The sequence below is a fragment of the Triturus cristatus genome, chromosome 4_1, assembly GCF_964204655.1.
Source record: "Triturus cristatus chromosome 4_1, aTriCri1.1, whole genome shotgun sequence".
In the NCBI taxonomy this organism is placed as follows: domain Eukaryota; kingdom Metazoa; phylum Chordata; class Amphibia; order Caudata; family Salamandridae; genus Triturus; species Triturus cristatus.
In genome coordinates, this window is record NC_140585.1 from 54,210,253 (window position 1) to 54,226,512 (window position 16,260).

At 46.5% G+C, this 16,260-nt stretch overlaps 1 pseudogene across 1 annotated transcript in view; it reads left to right on the forward strand.

Annotated features, from left to right (window-relative positions):
- The first annotated feature begins 234 nt into the window (after positions 1 to 234).
- Positions 235 to 16,260, forward strand: part of LOC146839462 (uncharacterized) — a 123,546-nt pseudogene continuing 107,520 nt past the window's right edge. Inside the window, exon 1 of the transcript XR_014981080.1 lies at positions 235 to 382. The product of XR_014981080.1 is annotated as an uncharacterized LOC146839462 (transcript). The remainder of the gene's footprint in view (positions 383 to 16,260) is intronic.

Sequence of the window (16,260 nt, forward strand, 5' to 3'; positions counted from 1 at the left end):
CTAAAAACCCAGATATTTCCCGCCACAAAATGTATATTCACTCCTGGAGACTGGATGTGAAGGTTCTTTAAGTGGCCAGCAGAGGGCAGGGCAAGCCTCGCCTGCTGCTGAAATCCACTGAGCACATGGTATGAAATGGAGAAGGGTTTCCTGTTCCAGGTCAGCGGTGGCAGAGACAGTAAAAGCAGCAGATGTTGACATCATTTCCGGCCTCCCCTTCTGTGTCCAGCCTGTTGCAGGGAAGGAAGGACGCCCAGGTTCTCTGTGCAGTTATCTTCATCTTAGATCCCCCTCCTACCCCAGACCACAAATCTGCACCTGCCCCACCCCAGCCATAGGAGGAGGAGAGAGCCTGGACATGTCTGCAGAGGTTTCTGCTCAGGTAGGAGATTGTCAGCACCTTGTCCTGTGTTTGTAGAAATAGACTGAATGATCCTGAAAGAGCCCTCTACCAGGAGCCGGGCTCTTATATCCAGGGACCTATGGGTGTGCATTTCACTGCACTATGAGAAATCTGTGCATGCTGCACTGCATCTTACTGCACTGTGAGGATTCTGTGCACTGCACGCTGCACTGCATCTTAATGCACTGTGACAGATCTGTGCACACTGCACTTTATTGCCCTCTAATGAATATGTGTCACCACAATGCTTCTTACTGTACTGAGAAATTTGTGCCACTGCACTGCATCTTACGGCACTGCGAAAAATCTGTTCACATTGCACTGCATCTTAGCGCGCTATGAGAAATCTGTGCACATTCTTTGCTCGGCTCTCGCTGTCAGTTTGTTGACTTGCCCACCTGTACCCCTGTGTCAGAAGCATGTCCACCAGGCAGTTGAACGCCAAGGCTCCCCTCCTGCCCCATGCCTCTTTGCCCCAATTTTCATATCTCAGTCTAGGTAAAACCTCAGTCACTGCAATAGTTTCCAGCGGCATAGGTTGGCTTATAGCATTATCTGCTGCAGAGGTTGTGTGTCTGCTGCAGGGATTGTGTGTGTGTGTGTGTGTGTGTGTGTGCTCTGACCTTAGGTCTGCCAGGTAGGAGGCCTTTCAAGCAGTGGAACATACATGTCTGTGTTTTTGATCTACCTCTGCAGGTTGGATGTGTGTGCATGTGAACAGGGTAGAGTTGTCTTTGCAGGCTGTGTGTGTGTATGAGGTGCGTCTACAGTGTGTCTTTTTGCAGGGTGTCTGTCTTAGCAGATGTTGGCGGGACTGTCAGTCACTCTTCTTGGCCTCTCCTCTCTGTACAGAAATCTTTAGGATCTCTTGCTGTAAGAGGGTCTGCTCTGCGCAGAATAGTCAGGTACTACTCGGCACACAGCAGACGTCACATGTTTAGTTCTGGTTCTTCCCCATAGTTTGGAAGAATTAGGCATCTTTGAGTGAGACTTCAGCATGACTTCAAATATGTGAGTGCCCACAAGCACCCAGGGCTGCTTGTATGACAATGCCACAAGGGGTTGCTGCACTCTCTCATCAACGGTGTGTTGGTGAGGATTGTGCTAGGATATGAAGCCTACATGAAGGATTCCAAGAGACTCTTGAAGTCATTCTGGTCTAGTTGTCACTTCAGCAGGAAGGGGAGAACAAGATGAGCGAGCAGGAAAAAGCAAGAAGAGGCCAGAGAAGAGAAAGAAGAGTGACACAGAGAGAAAAAAACACGAAGGGTGGAGTAAAGTAATTATTAGATATCTGCCAAAATATGAAAGAAAGAAAATTGTACGGGAGGGAACGAGAGTTCTAAAAGATGGCCTGGAAAAGAAATGTAATGAACATTATTTATAAATTGCCAAAAGTTGAATTATATTTTAGGAGCTAAAAATGTGATTTAAGTTTGACGTGAATGTGAGTCTTCAAGTGTTATAGGTGTAATGTGCTGTTTAGTGGTACCAATACTTGAACAAACTTTGTAGCTTTGGAACTGTGATTTAATCCCAATCACCGAACGGTATAAATGAACCAAAGGGAGGGATCAATGTATTTTTGGGTTACCAATTTCATCTCTAGTGAGATAGTTAAGTGGTCCCAGGTTCCGACCGTCCTCCTTTATAAATGTGTTTATGCACATACTGCACAGATCTGTGTTACCTTGTATCAAACATACCAATCCTAATAAATTCTGTTGGAGGTGGCCCTTTCTAGGTTGCTCTCCCTCAACTCTTCTTTTTGCTTTTGTCCCTCCTGGTTTTCCGTTGATCTATTGTAGTAAATAACCCCAAGAATACAGAAATAGTTAGAGGTTGTAGTTTATTCGATAGGATCCTCCAGCCTCTCACAGTGGTCTGTCAACATTCTAAGCGGAGCTTCAGCTCCAACATTCTAAGCCTGGGCGAGCCCATTAGGGGAGGGAGAGGGGGGGGGGGGGGGGGAAAGGGACAACGGGAAAAGGACCAGATTACAACACATCTCCCTGCGAAACAGAGAAAATTAAACATGAGTTAACATATCAGGGGAACACTTCCCCTTAGCCCAAAAGCCAAAAATAAGAGTTACATTTTACAGTTTCAGTTAGAGAATAATGCACCAGGAACAAAGTAAACCTACAACAGTTCCTTACAGCTGAAGGCTACTACCTCAAAAGACATGAGAGTGGGACAGGGAAATTAAGGTCCCATTTTGTAGTCCGATTGCCAAGTTGGAGGTTTACGCACCCTTGTCACTTTGGGTTCCCCACTCATGGGCATTACAGGACTACGCTCATTCTCATACATGGGTTTGGCCCCTGTAGTGCTTGGACAACTAGCTATGTTGTCCATACTCCATGTGCCTCCGTCTTCCAGCACAACTGTGTTGTTGTTAACCCGAGTTATTCTCAGTGGTTTGGTAAATGAGGAAGTCTTGGATTTAGACAGGGACGGCCTCTTAACCACCACCCACTGGCCTTCATTCCATTTTTTCTGTGAAGCTCCCCATCGACTGTCGTACCTGCGCTTGTACTCTTGTTGATGTTTGTGAGTTTTCTCCAACACCACATCTCTGTCCACCCACACCGGAGTTCCTCCATTTAGCCAGTTAGGGGTGAGTTTGGAACCAGGATTCCTGCCTTTGAGAGAAACAAACGGTGACACTCCAGAGACAGCATTGGGCGATGTATGGTATGACCACAGCATTTTCCTAATGGCTTCCTCCACCGGAACCTGGGTGCTCAAAGCAAGCTGGATGGTGTCCTTTAACATCCTGTTTGCCCTTTCCACCAGTCCATTGGCTTTGGGACAGTAGAGTGGGGCCTTGATGTGTGAGATGGACAGCATGGACATGAACTGCTTCATCTCCTCTGAAACGAATTGAACTCCGTTGTCCGTTATTATGACGCCTGGTATACCCTCCATGGAAAAGACGTCTCTCAAAAAACTCAATAGTGCCGCGGTGGTTATGGAAGAAACCATTCTCGTTACAATCCAATGAGAGTGGTAATCTATGAGGACAAACATGAACCTCTGAGATTGGTTCAGTAGGTTTAGGGGACCAATTATGTCCAATCCCAACTTTTCCCATGGTACGGTGGGGACTTCCACCGGGCTTAACGGTGCTTTGCGAACAACTTTGGTTTTGTCACAACAACCACAGGCTGCACAGTTCTTTACTTGATCCTCCACTAGTGAATCCATTCCGGGAAACCAATAGTGTTGCCTGATTTTGCTTTTCGTCTTGCTCCTCCCTGGGTGGCCCTCGTGGGCAATCTGTACTACTCTTTCATACATGTTTTTCGGAGGAATGATCTTGCTTCCTCTACAAATTTGGTTATCAACAATAGATAATTCATCTTGTACTGGCCAAAAATGGCGCATAGACTCCGGCACCTCCTGTTTGTTAGCAGGCCAACCTTTGCTTATCCAATTCCTGAGTGTAGCGAAATCTCTGTCATCACTTATGGATTTCTCCCACTCCTCTCGATTGATTGCTGGAATTTCAACCAACAGAATTGTCTCCTCCGGTGGGTTTTGCATCGGGTTCCCATTGGTCATTGGTAGTCTGGAAAGACAGTCCGCTACCCTATTCTCACTTCCTGGGACATATATCATGGTGTAGTTGAACCCTTGTAGACTCAGCACCCATTTAGAGATACGGGGAGTGGTATTTTCCAAGCGTTTAGTGGAGAATAACGGTAGTAAAGGTTTGTGGTCCGTTCTCAACACAAACGGGATGCCCCATAAGAAATACTTAAAGTGGTTTATGGCCCAGTAGCATGCCAAAGCTTCTTTTTCTATTGTCGAGTAGTTCAATTCTGCGTCTCTCAACGTTCTGGAAGCAAAAGCGATTACACTCTCTTGACCGTTAGACCTCTGCGTTAGTGAAGCTCCCAAACCCTTCGCGCTAGCATCAGTGGTGAGAGTAGTTTTTGCATTAGGATTGAAGGCACTCAGAATGGGTGCATCACCAATGGCCTCCTTGATGAGTTGGAAAGCTGATTGGTGATCTTGTTTCCACTCGAATTCAACCCCCTTCATCAGCAACTCTCTGAGGGGACGCACCTGATCTGCAAAGTTTTTGACGAACTTTGACATGTATTCCGCCAGCCCCAGGAATGATTTGAGTTCATCCTTGTTGGTGGGTGCAGGGGCTAGTTTTACAGAGTCCACCAGACTGGATTTGGGTTTGATTCCCTCACTCGAGATGGTGTGACCTAGATAAACTACAGATTCCACCCCAATTTTACATTTGTCCTTCTGAGTGGTGAAACCTGCCCTACTGAGTCTGGTCAACACTGCTTCCAGAGTTTTATTGTGTTCTTCAACTGACGCACCGTGAATCAAGATGTCGTCCTGGAAACAGAGAACTTTTCCCAAACCTTGTAGTATGTGTTGCATGACGCGTTGAAACACCGCTGCCGCCGATGCCAGGCCAAAAGGTAATCTGGAAAACTGATAAGCTCCGTGCGGGGTTATGAATGAAGTGAGGGGCTTCGAATCCGGGTGGAGAGCGACTTGGTGGTACGCCGAAGATAGGTCTAGAACAGTAAAGACTTTGGCTCCATGGATGGCGGACAGCATTTCGTTGATGTTGGGGAGGGGATGTCGGTCAACCCAAATGTTAGAGTTCAAGTCCCTGAGGTCAACACACAGACGGATCCCCTTGTTACCCCCTTTGGCTGCTACCACAATGGGCGCCAACCATTCAGAGCTCTCAATCCTCTCGATGATCTTACACTCTTCCAACCTGTCCAGCTCCTTCTTAAGCGGTTCCCTCGTCAACAGCGGGATAGACGTAGGTTTGTGGATGATGGGTCTAGCATTGGCTTTAAGTTTGATTTTGTGGAGGAAGCCTTTCAGGAGTCCGAGCTTGTCCGTAAACACCTCTGGGAAACGATTGCAGACTTCCATTCCAACACTGGCCCTGTCGATCAGGTACACAGGTTCCGTCGCGTTGGGGTCCAGTTTGATTCCTAAATCCTTTTGGTGTTTCCACCCTAGTAGGTTGGAACCGTTCTTTGTGATGTAGACCTTTCCCACGGTTGATCTGTCCTTAAAATTGATGTTCATGAGACGCATTCCTACCAGTGGTATGGGATCCTGATTATAACCCCCTGGTTTGATGTCTGGAGCTAACAGACTATACACTCCTGTTCCCGACTTAGCCCGAAACGTGGCTTCATTGACGAGTGTATATGGGGAACAGGAATCAGCGTAGACCTCATACTTGACGTTGTCCAGAAATATTTCACATTTGGGGTAGGAAATGCCGTTGCTTTCTGAAACATTGGAAACTTGGAACACTATATCCTCGCTAGGTAGTTGTTGTTCCTGCTCACTGGCTATCATGTGGGTGACACTGTTTTTCGCATTGTGGCATAGTTTGGAGAAGTGGCCTCTTTTCTTGCACTTGCTGCATATAACACCCCTTGCAGGACAGCTAACGTTGTTTGCTAGATGATTGGGATTTCCGCATCTGTAACATTTCAACTTGTTCCCCGATGCAGTATGTACTTCAGTACTGGAAGATGAAGGTTTGTGTTTGTGGTCTTTAACGGAGATCTTGTGTACACTGCTCTCCGCAACTTGTTTTACCTCCACGGCTTCCTTCATTTCATTCATGCAATAAGCTGTATGCTCTATGCTTTTAGCAATATCAATAGCACGTTTTAAATCAGGGGCTTCTGCAAGAAGTCTTTCTTGGATCTTCTTGTTACTGGTACACCTTACAAGCTGATCTCTAATTAGTGACTCCGTTAATACACCAAACTCACACGTAGAGGCTAAACCCCTCAGAACAGCAATGTAATTTATCACCTTTTCGTTCTTTCCCTGAATACGCATAAAAAATTTGTGGCGTTCCAACACAATATTAATTTTATCTCCGAATTGAGCTTCCAATTTCAACAATGTTAACTGATATACATCATGTTGGACATCTCCCTCGCCCCCCACTCCCTCATTAGCATTTTCAACAATAGCATCAGGCAAATCATCAAAGATATCCCTCCCATGCTTTCCCAGATTGTGTAGTAGGACATGTTGTTTACGCACTGCAGAAAACCTGTCCCCCCCAATGGCAATAAGGTAGGACTCAAACAGGTTTACCCATTTTTTCCAGGGAATAGTAGGATCCCCGCTCTCATCCAGGAATGGAGGGGGTTGGGACATAGCAAATGCGGACATTATGAAGAACAGAGAGGAAGAGAAAAGTAGAAGAGGGGAGAAAAGGACTAAAGAAAGAGAAGAGAGGAAAAATGAGGTGAGGAAACGAAAGAAACGGGTGGTAGACTGGTACTGGATGACAATAAAGGAATAAGGGAATAAGTTACAAAACCAGTTGTACACCCCAATGTGTAATAGGAAAGGACCCAAGGAGAAAAACACAATGCAGAAGAAACAGAAACTTGCGTGTGCTGAGCCTGTCAGCGAAAAACGAGGCAGGCCAGAAGATCTTGAAAAACTAGAGAAAAGAGTTAATCTTTTCCAGCAGGGGGAGCAGTCCTGAAGAAAATAAGGAGCAGTGTCTTTCCACGGAGCGGCCTCTGGGGAATTCAGTCAGAGGAGGGGCGGAGACACCCAGTACGGTGAGTTATATCGTCGCAAAATTAATGTAGTAAATAACCCCAAGAATACAGAAATAGTTAGAGGTTGTAGTTTATTCGATAGGATCCTCCAGCCTCTCACAGTGGTCTGTCAACATTCTAAGCGGAGCTTCAGCTCCAACATTCTAAGCCTGGGCGAGCCCATTAGGGGAGGGAGAGGGGGGGGGGGGGAAAGGGACAACGGGAAAAGGACCAGATTACAACATCTATGTACTGGCCTAAGGACTTTGATTGCTTTTTACACTGCCATTCAGTGCCAAAGTGATGTGCTTGGCATATACATACTGGTGATTAGTGTATACATGATTGGCTAAATTGAGTTTGCTGTTAGTCCATTGTCTAGAGGTAAGATATAGACCTAGGGCATGTAACTCAATACCTCCTGCGTGTGCCAGCAGAACTGGTTGTGCCACCCACGGAGGTAGTTCTTTAAATGTGCCACGGCTTTTCCATGACGGGGCCTGTGTGTGAAGGTTACTGTTTCTAGGCTTGGCATTTAAGAAGACTCTTGCCAAGGTTCTGCATGTCTCTTGCTATATCTGAGTACTCCCTGGGGGACAGGGTGTGGTGTTGGGAAGAGTTAGGGCATGTGCGTGTGTACACTACATATACTGGTAGTGAATGGCACTGAGTAGTGTGTTTCGTACAGTAGGGCCTACTCCTCGCATTGGATTGGCCTGAGGGATCTGTAGAAAGGCTATTGAGCTGGACTTCCTGCATGCAGAAGAGTGTCAGTATATCGATGAGTTTGTAATGGCGAACTTGCTCCGGTGGTGCGAGTGAATTCGACATTATGACGGTGGAAATACCACTTTGGGAAAGTAAGAATGTCTATACTCATGGCTCTGTATGCCTATCCACCTGTCTCCAATTCACAGGTGCTGCTGGGGGGATGGCTACATCTGTGCATTTCTGATAAGACAGCCATTAACTAAGGGCTCAAGGTATACTGTAGACCTCTCACTCTTAGGAGCCTTCCTGTGTTGGTTAAGAGGGGGGGAATTGGCACCTGCATTCCAAGGGCAGGGTTGGGGCCCCACTAAAGATACTGATCAAGCCTCCCAAGGTAGGATGTCAGACATGACAACATTTAGAGAGGGCCCGTGCATTTCAAAGGTGGCCTTTTGAGCTGATCTCATCTTCATAAGTCATTGTGAGTATAACCACTGGGGCTCTACCTTTAGGAGTTAGAGACGCTTTGGGGATTGGAAACATACTACGATGGTTCAACGCTGGAACATCAACAACAAGAACTATTGTGGTGGGGGGCTGCAACTGGATTATCTGCAGACTTGTAGTGGCCTGGGCTTGTTGTGCTCTAGGAAGGGGACAATCACTTGGGGGATTTTTCCTGGATGTTGCTGGCCTGCAGCTAATTGTCAACTGTTGTGGCCTGGGTCCCCAAGCACTCTCCAAGGGCTGGTTGACTGGCCTCCTGTCCACGAGTTCCCAGGGACAGAAAAGATCTCCCCATTTCCACACAATTGTAAGGACTGCGCAGAGTGCGGCGTAAATGGGTGGAAGTGATTGTCGTTGGGACAAGGACCCTCCTGACGTGTGCAGTGATCAGACTGTGCCAAAGAGTAAGCTGGTGACGTTCAGTGGCACACCTGGGGTGGCCGTAGCATGACGAGTTTGAGGAGTGTGGGGGAAGTTTGCTGGGTCCAATGGGCCCGAGCTTACAGCCGGAAATCTCTGCTAGTTCACATTCGTTAGCGTGTTGTGTCCGAGCAGTGTTGAGAGAAGTTTGCAGAGTCCGCAATATCCAAGCTGGCAGCATAGACTGTGTCCGTCCTCCAGATTGGGAGGACGACAGTGCCTGACATTGCGGCCTCAGTCTGAGGTCACCGGCTCACCCTCCGCGGACCCACTCCACAAGGTACTATGTTGTTAAGGATAACATGACTGTAGGTCTCGTTGTCCCTTGTGTGCACCCACGACTGGCTCTCTGGAGCAGCTGTAGCTCCCACCCCCACCAGAGGAGAAATCATTCTCCAAATTGGGAGCCCGCCAGCTTCTGGTGTTGCAGTCTTTTTCCTGCGTGGAGGATAGTGATCCCGCACTCGTGAAGGTGCCACTGGGTGCCTGAGGACATAATCTGGATGGACGAAAACACGTAAATGTTTCCTTCCGCTTTAGGTGGTCCCTTAACGTAATCAAAGTGTCGACAGCAGGAGCAACGTGTATCGTTGGCTGGTGTAGTTTGAGTGGCTGAGGGGCTAAGTCACAAGGTGTAGAGAGAACCAGTGAACAGCCTGGATATGTTTCTTTTACTTTTAATGTGGAAGGGATTGATTGTATTGGGAACACCTCGGGACGTATACACATAGGTGTATGTTGCTTACAAGGCTGAAGGGATAATGGTGCAAGCGAACACCCAGGACAATTGCATATATGTTAATGCCGTTCTGCTGCTAATGGAACAGTTTGAAAATTTCATATAACTGTAAAGTATATATCCAATGTGTATGCCGTTTTGATTTCAATGTGTGTGTAATTCAAAGACCAGTGTTGTATGCATACCGTGTGTAGTCTTTTTGTAGCGTCCACAGGGTGTTGCAAGGTTGAGGGTTGTGCCAATACTTCACACTTTGACCTTGAGGATAAGTCTTACTGCTCTGTACCAAGCTATTCAAGGGTGGGCGTAGGTTATCAAACAAGTGTATCGTACTCATCCTATCTAGGACAGTGGATTCTGCCTGGCTTCGATGCATCCCAGCCAGAAACCGCTGGCTCCAACAAATTCCTAATAATAAATGAATTGAAAAAATATTTAAGCTGCACCAATTTTGCACCCAAGACCACCTTAATCTGTCCCAACTCTAGACATGTTTTTGAGGAGCCATGCCTTCAGCTTATTGCTTAACTCAAGGGGTGAGGAGGAGGCTCTGATGTGTTGAGGGAAGTCGTTCCACACTTTAGGAGTGATGTATGAAAAAGTAGTCACCGGATCTGTTTCTGTGTATGTGTTGGTGTGCAGTCAAAATATTGAGGTTTTTTTATCGACCTACACTTATATTGAGTTTTAAATATCGGCGGGACAGAATATCGACCTTAAGGTAAGTAACATCGTTTTTGTTAATATCGAAGTAAGTAACATCGTTTGCAATAATATCGATGTCAATAATATCGACATTTATATTAGTGTTATGTATTGTAGTATATATTTTATATGTATGTGTTTAATATTTTTTATGTTTTCTATTTATTTTTAAATATATGTATTAAATGTTTATAAGTTATTCATTTTAAAAAAAGTAAATTTAGCGTTTTTGTATTGTAGCCGTTTGCGGGTTTATAGGGGAATAGGGTGGGAAGTAATTTAATTATAGTGAATTAAATAATATTTTTTAGAAATTATTAATTATTTTAAATAAAATTTTGCGTTTTAGTTCTGTAGTGAGTTGTGGGTTTATAGGGGAATAGGGTGGGAAGTAATTTAATTATAATTAAGTAATTATTTTTTATTTATTTATTGGTATTGATAATTTTTGTTTAATTAGTTTTATATATTTGGTAATTAATTATTATGAATTGTTTCATTGACAATTATATTAATTGTGTAAATATGTTTACGGAGCGGGTTGTGGGTGTATAGGGGAACAAGGTGGGAAGTAATTTGTTATAATTTTGTAATTATAATGTTTTATTTATTGGTATTGATAATTTATTTTTAATTGATTATTGATTGGTAATTAATTAATATTAATGAATTGATAATTATATTATTTGTGTAAATATTTTTACGGAGAGGGTTGTGGGTTTATAGGGGAATAGGGTGGGAAGTAATTTATTATAATTAATGTATTTCTATTTTTTATTTATTGGTATTGATTTTTAATTTATTGTAACTTATTTATTAATTGGAAATTCATTTTTAATAATTGATTAATAATTGTATTAATTGTGTAATGGTTTTATGTGCAGTGGGTTGTGGGTTTAGAGGGGTATAGAATAGGATGTAATTTATTATAATTAAGTAATTATGTTTTATTTAATGGTATTGATAATTATTTTGTTTTAAAATATTTATTAATTGGTAAATAATTTTTATTAATTGATAATTATATTAATTGTGTTAAATTATTTTATGAGCTTATTGTGTGTTTATAGGGGAATAGGGTCGGAAGTAATTTAACCCCTTGTGTGCCCATGATGAGCTGGACTCGTCATGGAGCACAGTCGCACTGTGCCCACGAGGAGTCCAGCTCGTCATGAGGCATTCCCTAGGGAATCCCTCTGGTGCGGGCACCAGAGGGATTCCCTTTCATTCAAAATAGCCTCGGGAGCAGGGGAAGAGCTTCCCCAGCTCCCGAGGCCCCCCCCCTTCACTGTAATGACGATCGGCGCGCAAGTCACGCCAACGTCATTACAGGGAAAGTGAAACTGACGTGCTCAGGGGGCTATCTCAGCCCCCTGAGCACGTAGAAACACGGGAGAGGTATCGTTGGAAAGATGCTTGGGGATCGCCACAGGAGGGCGATCCCCAAGCAGGGATCCACCCACTAGACACCAGGGAGGGGGGAGCGGCCCATTGGGCAAGGGCCTTTGCTCCCCCCAAATAATTTTGGCCAAATTTAGTCTTTTTGCCCCCCCTGGGGGGCAGTAGCCCCCAATCTGCCCCCCCCAGGGGGGCAAAAAGCCTACTAGACACCAGGGAATTTAAAATAAAAATAAAAATAGGGGTGGGGGCTGCCCAAAACGGGCAGACCCATGCCCCCACCCCACCCCCCAATTATCACAGTCTTTCTGCCCCCCCGGGGGGCAGATGGGGCATTAGCCCCTAATCTGCCCCTTCGGGGGGGGGCAGAAAGCCCACTATACACCAGGGATTTCTTTTCATTTTGTTTTTTAGGGTGGGGCTGCCCGAAACGGGCACGCCAATGCCCCCACCCACCCACCACCATTACAGCCTTTCTGCCCCCCCTGGGGGGCGATGGGGTATTGGCCCCCAATCTGCCCCCCCCGGGGCGGCAAAAAGACCACTAGACACCAGGGAATTGTAAAAAAAATAAAAATAGGGGTGGGGGCTGCCCAAAACGGGCAGGCCCATGCCCCCACCCCATCGCCCAATTATCAGAGTCTTTCTTCCCCCCCGGGGGGCAGATGGGGCATTGGCCCCTAATCTGCCCCTTCGGGGGGGCAGAAAGCCCACTATACACCAGGGATTTGTTTTCAGTTTGTTTTAGGGTGGGGGCTGCCCGAAACGGGCACGCCAATGCCCCCACCCACCCGCCACAATTACAGCCTTTCTGCCCCCCCTGGGGGGCAGATGGGGCATTGGCCCCCAATCTGCCCCCCCCCGGGGGGGCGAAAAGACCACTAGACACCAGGGAATTTTACAAAAAATAAAAATAGGGGTGGGGGGCTGCCCAAAATGGGCAGGCCCATGCCCCCACCCCACCCCCAATTATTAGTCTTTCTGCCCCCCCCCGGGGGGGGGGCAGAAAGCCCACTAAACACCAGGGATTTTTTTTGCGCAATTGTTTTTAGGGTGTGGGCTGCCTGATAGAAACCATGAATTTTTTCATTTTATTAGTGTTGGTGTAGGGGCTCCCCAAAATGGGTATGACAATACCCCACCCCACCCCCAGAGAAATTCCAGTCTTTCTGCCCCCCCGGGAGGGCAGATGGTGGCAGTGGTCCCTGATCTGCCCCCTGGGGGGGCAGAAAGCCCAGTAGGCGCCAGCAAGTACGCAGGCTTTTTTTATGCGTGGGGGTGGGGGCTGCCCAAAATGGTCATACCAATGCCCACACCCCCACAAAAAATAGCCACAGTCTTTCTGCCCCTTTAGGGGCATATCGGGATGAAAACCCCTTCCCCGATTCCCCCCCAGGGCGGGAGAAAGCCCACTGGGCTCCGAGTTTTTTTTAGCAATGTGCATACCTGTGGATTTTGGGCCCTAGCGCAGTTGGCACGTAGGCAAACCTAGCAAACCTGTACATTTTTTTAAACTAGACACCGAGGGGAATCCTGGATGGGGTGACTTCACTGGCTCTCACCAGGTTCTGTTACCCAGAATCCATTGCAAACCTAAAAATGTGTCCAAAATAACACATTTTCCTCACATTTCTGTGGTGGAAAGTTCTGGAATCTGCGTGGGTCCACAAAATTCCACCCACCCTGCGTTCCCCAAAGTCTTCAGAGAAAAATGGTACCTCACTTGCGTGGGTAGACCTAGTGCCCGCGTCAGGCAACGGCCCAAAACCTATTGAGGAGACATCAAAATTACCTATCACAAAACAACCTGGTTTTGCTAAGGGGGTCCCATGAGTTTTTGGCCCCGGGCTTGGCAGCCATCTAGGGAAACCTACCAAACCCACACATTTCTGAAAACTAGACACCCGGGGGATTCCAGGGAGGTATGGCTTGTTCCTTACCCAGAATGCCCTGCAAACCTCAAATTTAGCTGAAAAAAATCACCTTTTCCACACATTTTCGTGTGGGAAAGTTGTGGCATCACCGGGCTGACACAAATTTCCTACCACCCAGCATTCCCCCGGGTCTCCTGATAAAAACGGTGCCTCACTCGTGTGGGAGGCTCAAGTACCCGCGACAGTCAAGGCCCCAAAACGTATAGAGGCGACATGAAAATTGCCTACCTCAAAACGACCGGGTTTTGCAAGGGGGGTCACCTGGGTTTTTGGCCCGGTGCTCGGTGGCCACCTAGGGGAACCTACCAAACCCACACATTTCTGAAAACTAGACACCCGGGGGATTCCAGGGACGTATGGCTTGCGTGGATCCCCCAACGTTTTCTTACCCAGAATGCCCTGCAAACCTCAAATTTAGCTGACAAATTCACCCTTTTCACACATTTTTGTGTGGGAAAGCTGTGGCATCACCGGGCTGACACAAATTTCCTACCACCCAGCGTTCCCCCGGGTCTCCCGATAAAAACGGTGCCTCACTCGTGTGGGAGGCCCAAGTACCCGCGACAGGCAAGGGCCCAAAGCGTATTGAGGCAACATGAAAATTGCCTACCTCAAAACGACCTGGTTTTGCAAGGGGGGTCACCTGGGTTTTTGGCCCGGTGCTCGGCGGCCACCTAGGGGAACCTACCAAACCCACACATTTCTGAAAACTAGACACCCCATCCTGGATTCCCCTGGGTGTCTAGTTTTCAAAAATTTATAGGTTTGCTAGGTTTCCCTAGGTGCCGGCAGAGCTATGGTTCAAAAACTACAGCTAGGCACTTTGCCAAAAAAGGGTCATTTTTGACAGCGAAATTGAGGTGTGTCCACGTTGCGTTTTGTGCCGTTTCCTGTCGCGGGCACTAGGCCGACCCACACAAGGGAGGTACCATTTTCCTCTGAAGACTTTGGGGAACGCGGGGTGAGTGGAAATTTGTGGATCCATGCAGATTCCAGCACTTTCCACCAGAGAAATGTGGGGAAAAGGTGTTTTTTTTGGCAATTTTTTAGGTTTGCAAGGGATTCTGGGTAACAACCTGGTGGGAGGCAGTCAAGTCACCCCATCCTGGATTCCCCTGGGTGTCTAGTTATCAAAAATGTATAGGTTTGCTAGGTTTCCCTAGGTGACGGCAGAGCTATGGTTCAAAAACTACAGCTAGGCACTTTGCCAAAAAAGGGTCATTTTTCACAGCGAAATTGAGGGGTGTCCACCTTACGATTTGCGTCGTTTCTTGTCGCGGGCACTAGGCTGACCCACACAAGTGAGGTACCATTTTTCTCGGAAGACTTTGGGGAACGCGGGGTGGGTGGAAATTTGTGGATCCACGCAGATTCCAGAACTTTCCACCAGAATAATGTGGGGAAAAGGGTTTTTTTTTGGCAATTTTTTAGGTTTGCAAGGGATTCTGGGTAACAGAATCTGGTTGGAGGTAGTCAAGTCACCCCATCCTGGATTCCCCTGGGTGTCTAGTTTTCAAAAATGTATAGGTTTGCTAGGTTTCCCTAGGTGCCGGCAGAGCTAGGGTTAAAAAACTACAGCTAGGCACTTTGCTAAAAAAGGGTAATTTTGCATTGTGAAAATGTGGTGTGTTCACGTTGGGTTTTGAGCCGTTTCCTGTCGTGGGCACTATGCCTACCCCTACAAGTGAGGTACCATTTTTATCGGGAGACTTAGGGTAATTCAGATTTGTAAAGGAACTGTTATTACCTATTGACTTTCGATGCATTTCTGCCTTCCAAATGAAAGACATTGTGTAAAAAAGAACTCATTCTAAAAAAACAAGCATTGGCATAGCCAATAGGTCTCGCCTTTGGGACCTTATAAGTGTTTAGCTATGCAACAGCTGCATAACTAAATACTTATAAGGTCCCAAAAGCGAGACCTATTGGCTATGCAAGCTGGCCGTGCGGCCGCGAAAGTAATCATGATCACGATCAAACATCAAAGCGGCCGCTAAAGTGAAAGTAATGGCGGCAAAGCGCAGCGCGCGCGCCCGCGCACATGCACTGTAGCTCTAGGCTGGCCTGGTAGCACTTTTTGGAGCCCTCTCAATAAGTCTCACCAGACCAGCGCATGCGCTGGGTCAGGCGAGACCTAAAAAGCGTTCCCACTGGCAGGAGTAGTTTTGCTCTATTCACCCTGGTGCCAACCAAGAAAAGTTTGGGATGGCACTAGAAAGGGGCAAAGCTTTGGCCATACAACTTTTTTTTTTTAAACGCCTCATACCACACATCTGTGGTTCCAAGAACTATACATACGTGATTATGTTGTGTGTATTTGTGTGCCAATTACCAACATTTCTATGGCCACGGAGTACAGATATTACTCATTTAATGGTACACAATACACAGCACCACACTGCAGGAACCCGAGAGGGTGGGGAGGTGCGTAGGGATTGGTGGGTGAAGGGCTGCAGCACTTATGGGTAGGTGGCATGAACACATAAGATTCACAAGCCATGGGCACAGCAACAATCTTAATTTCACAATCCCGAACTAAGGAGACGTACTAAATAACGTACTTAATTATGGGTTTTTCTCAAGTCAGCAACTACTTTTAAAAACTTGCAACAGCAAGGGCAGTAGGCATGGCGAAAACAATTGTCTTTCAATGCTATTAAACGGCACATTTGGCAGACGGGAGTATTTGAGGCGGGACCAGGACACACTACAACGCAGCTATATTTGTGATCTGCCTTTTGTCTTCTTTGGGAGCCACAGACAGCACATCTAGTCTTTTTTTCTTGAAGTGCAAAGCTTTTTCAAACACGTTTTTATATGCCAGGGTTAACTCCTTGCTGGTCGGCTGAACTTTGTCTCAGAGCT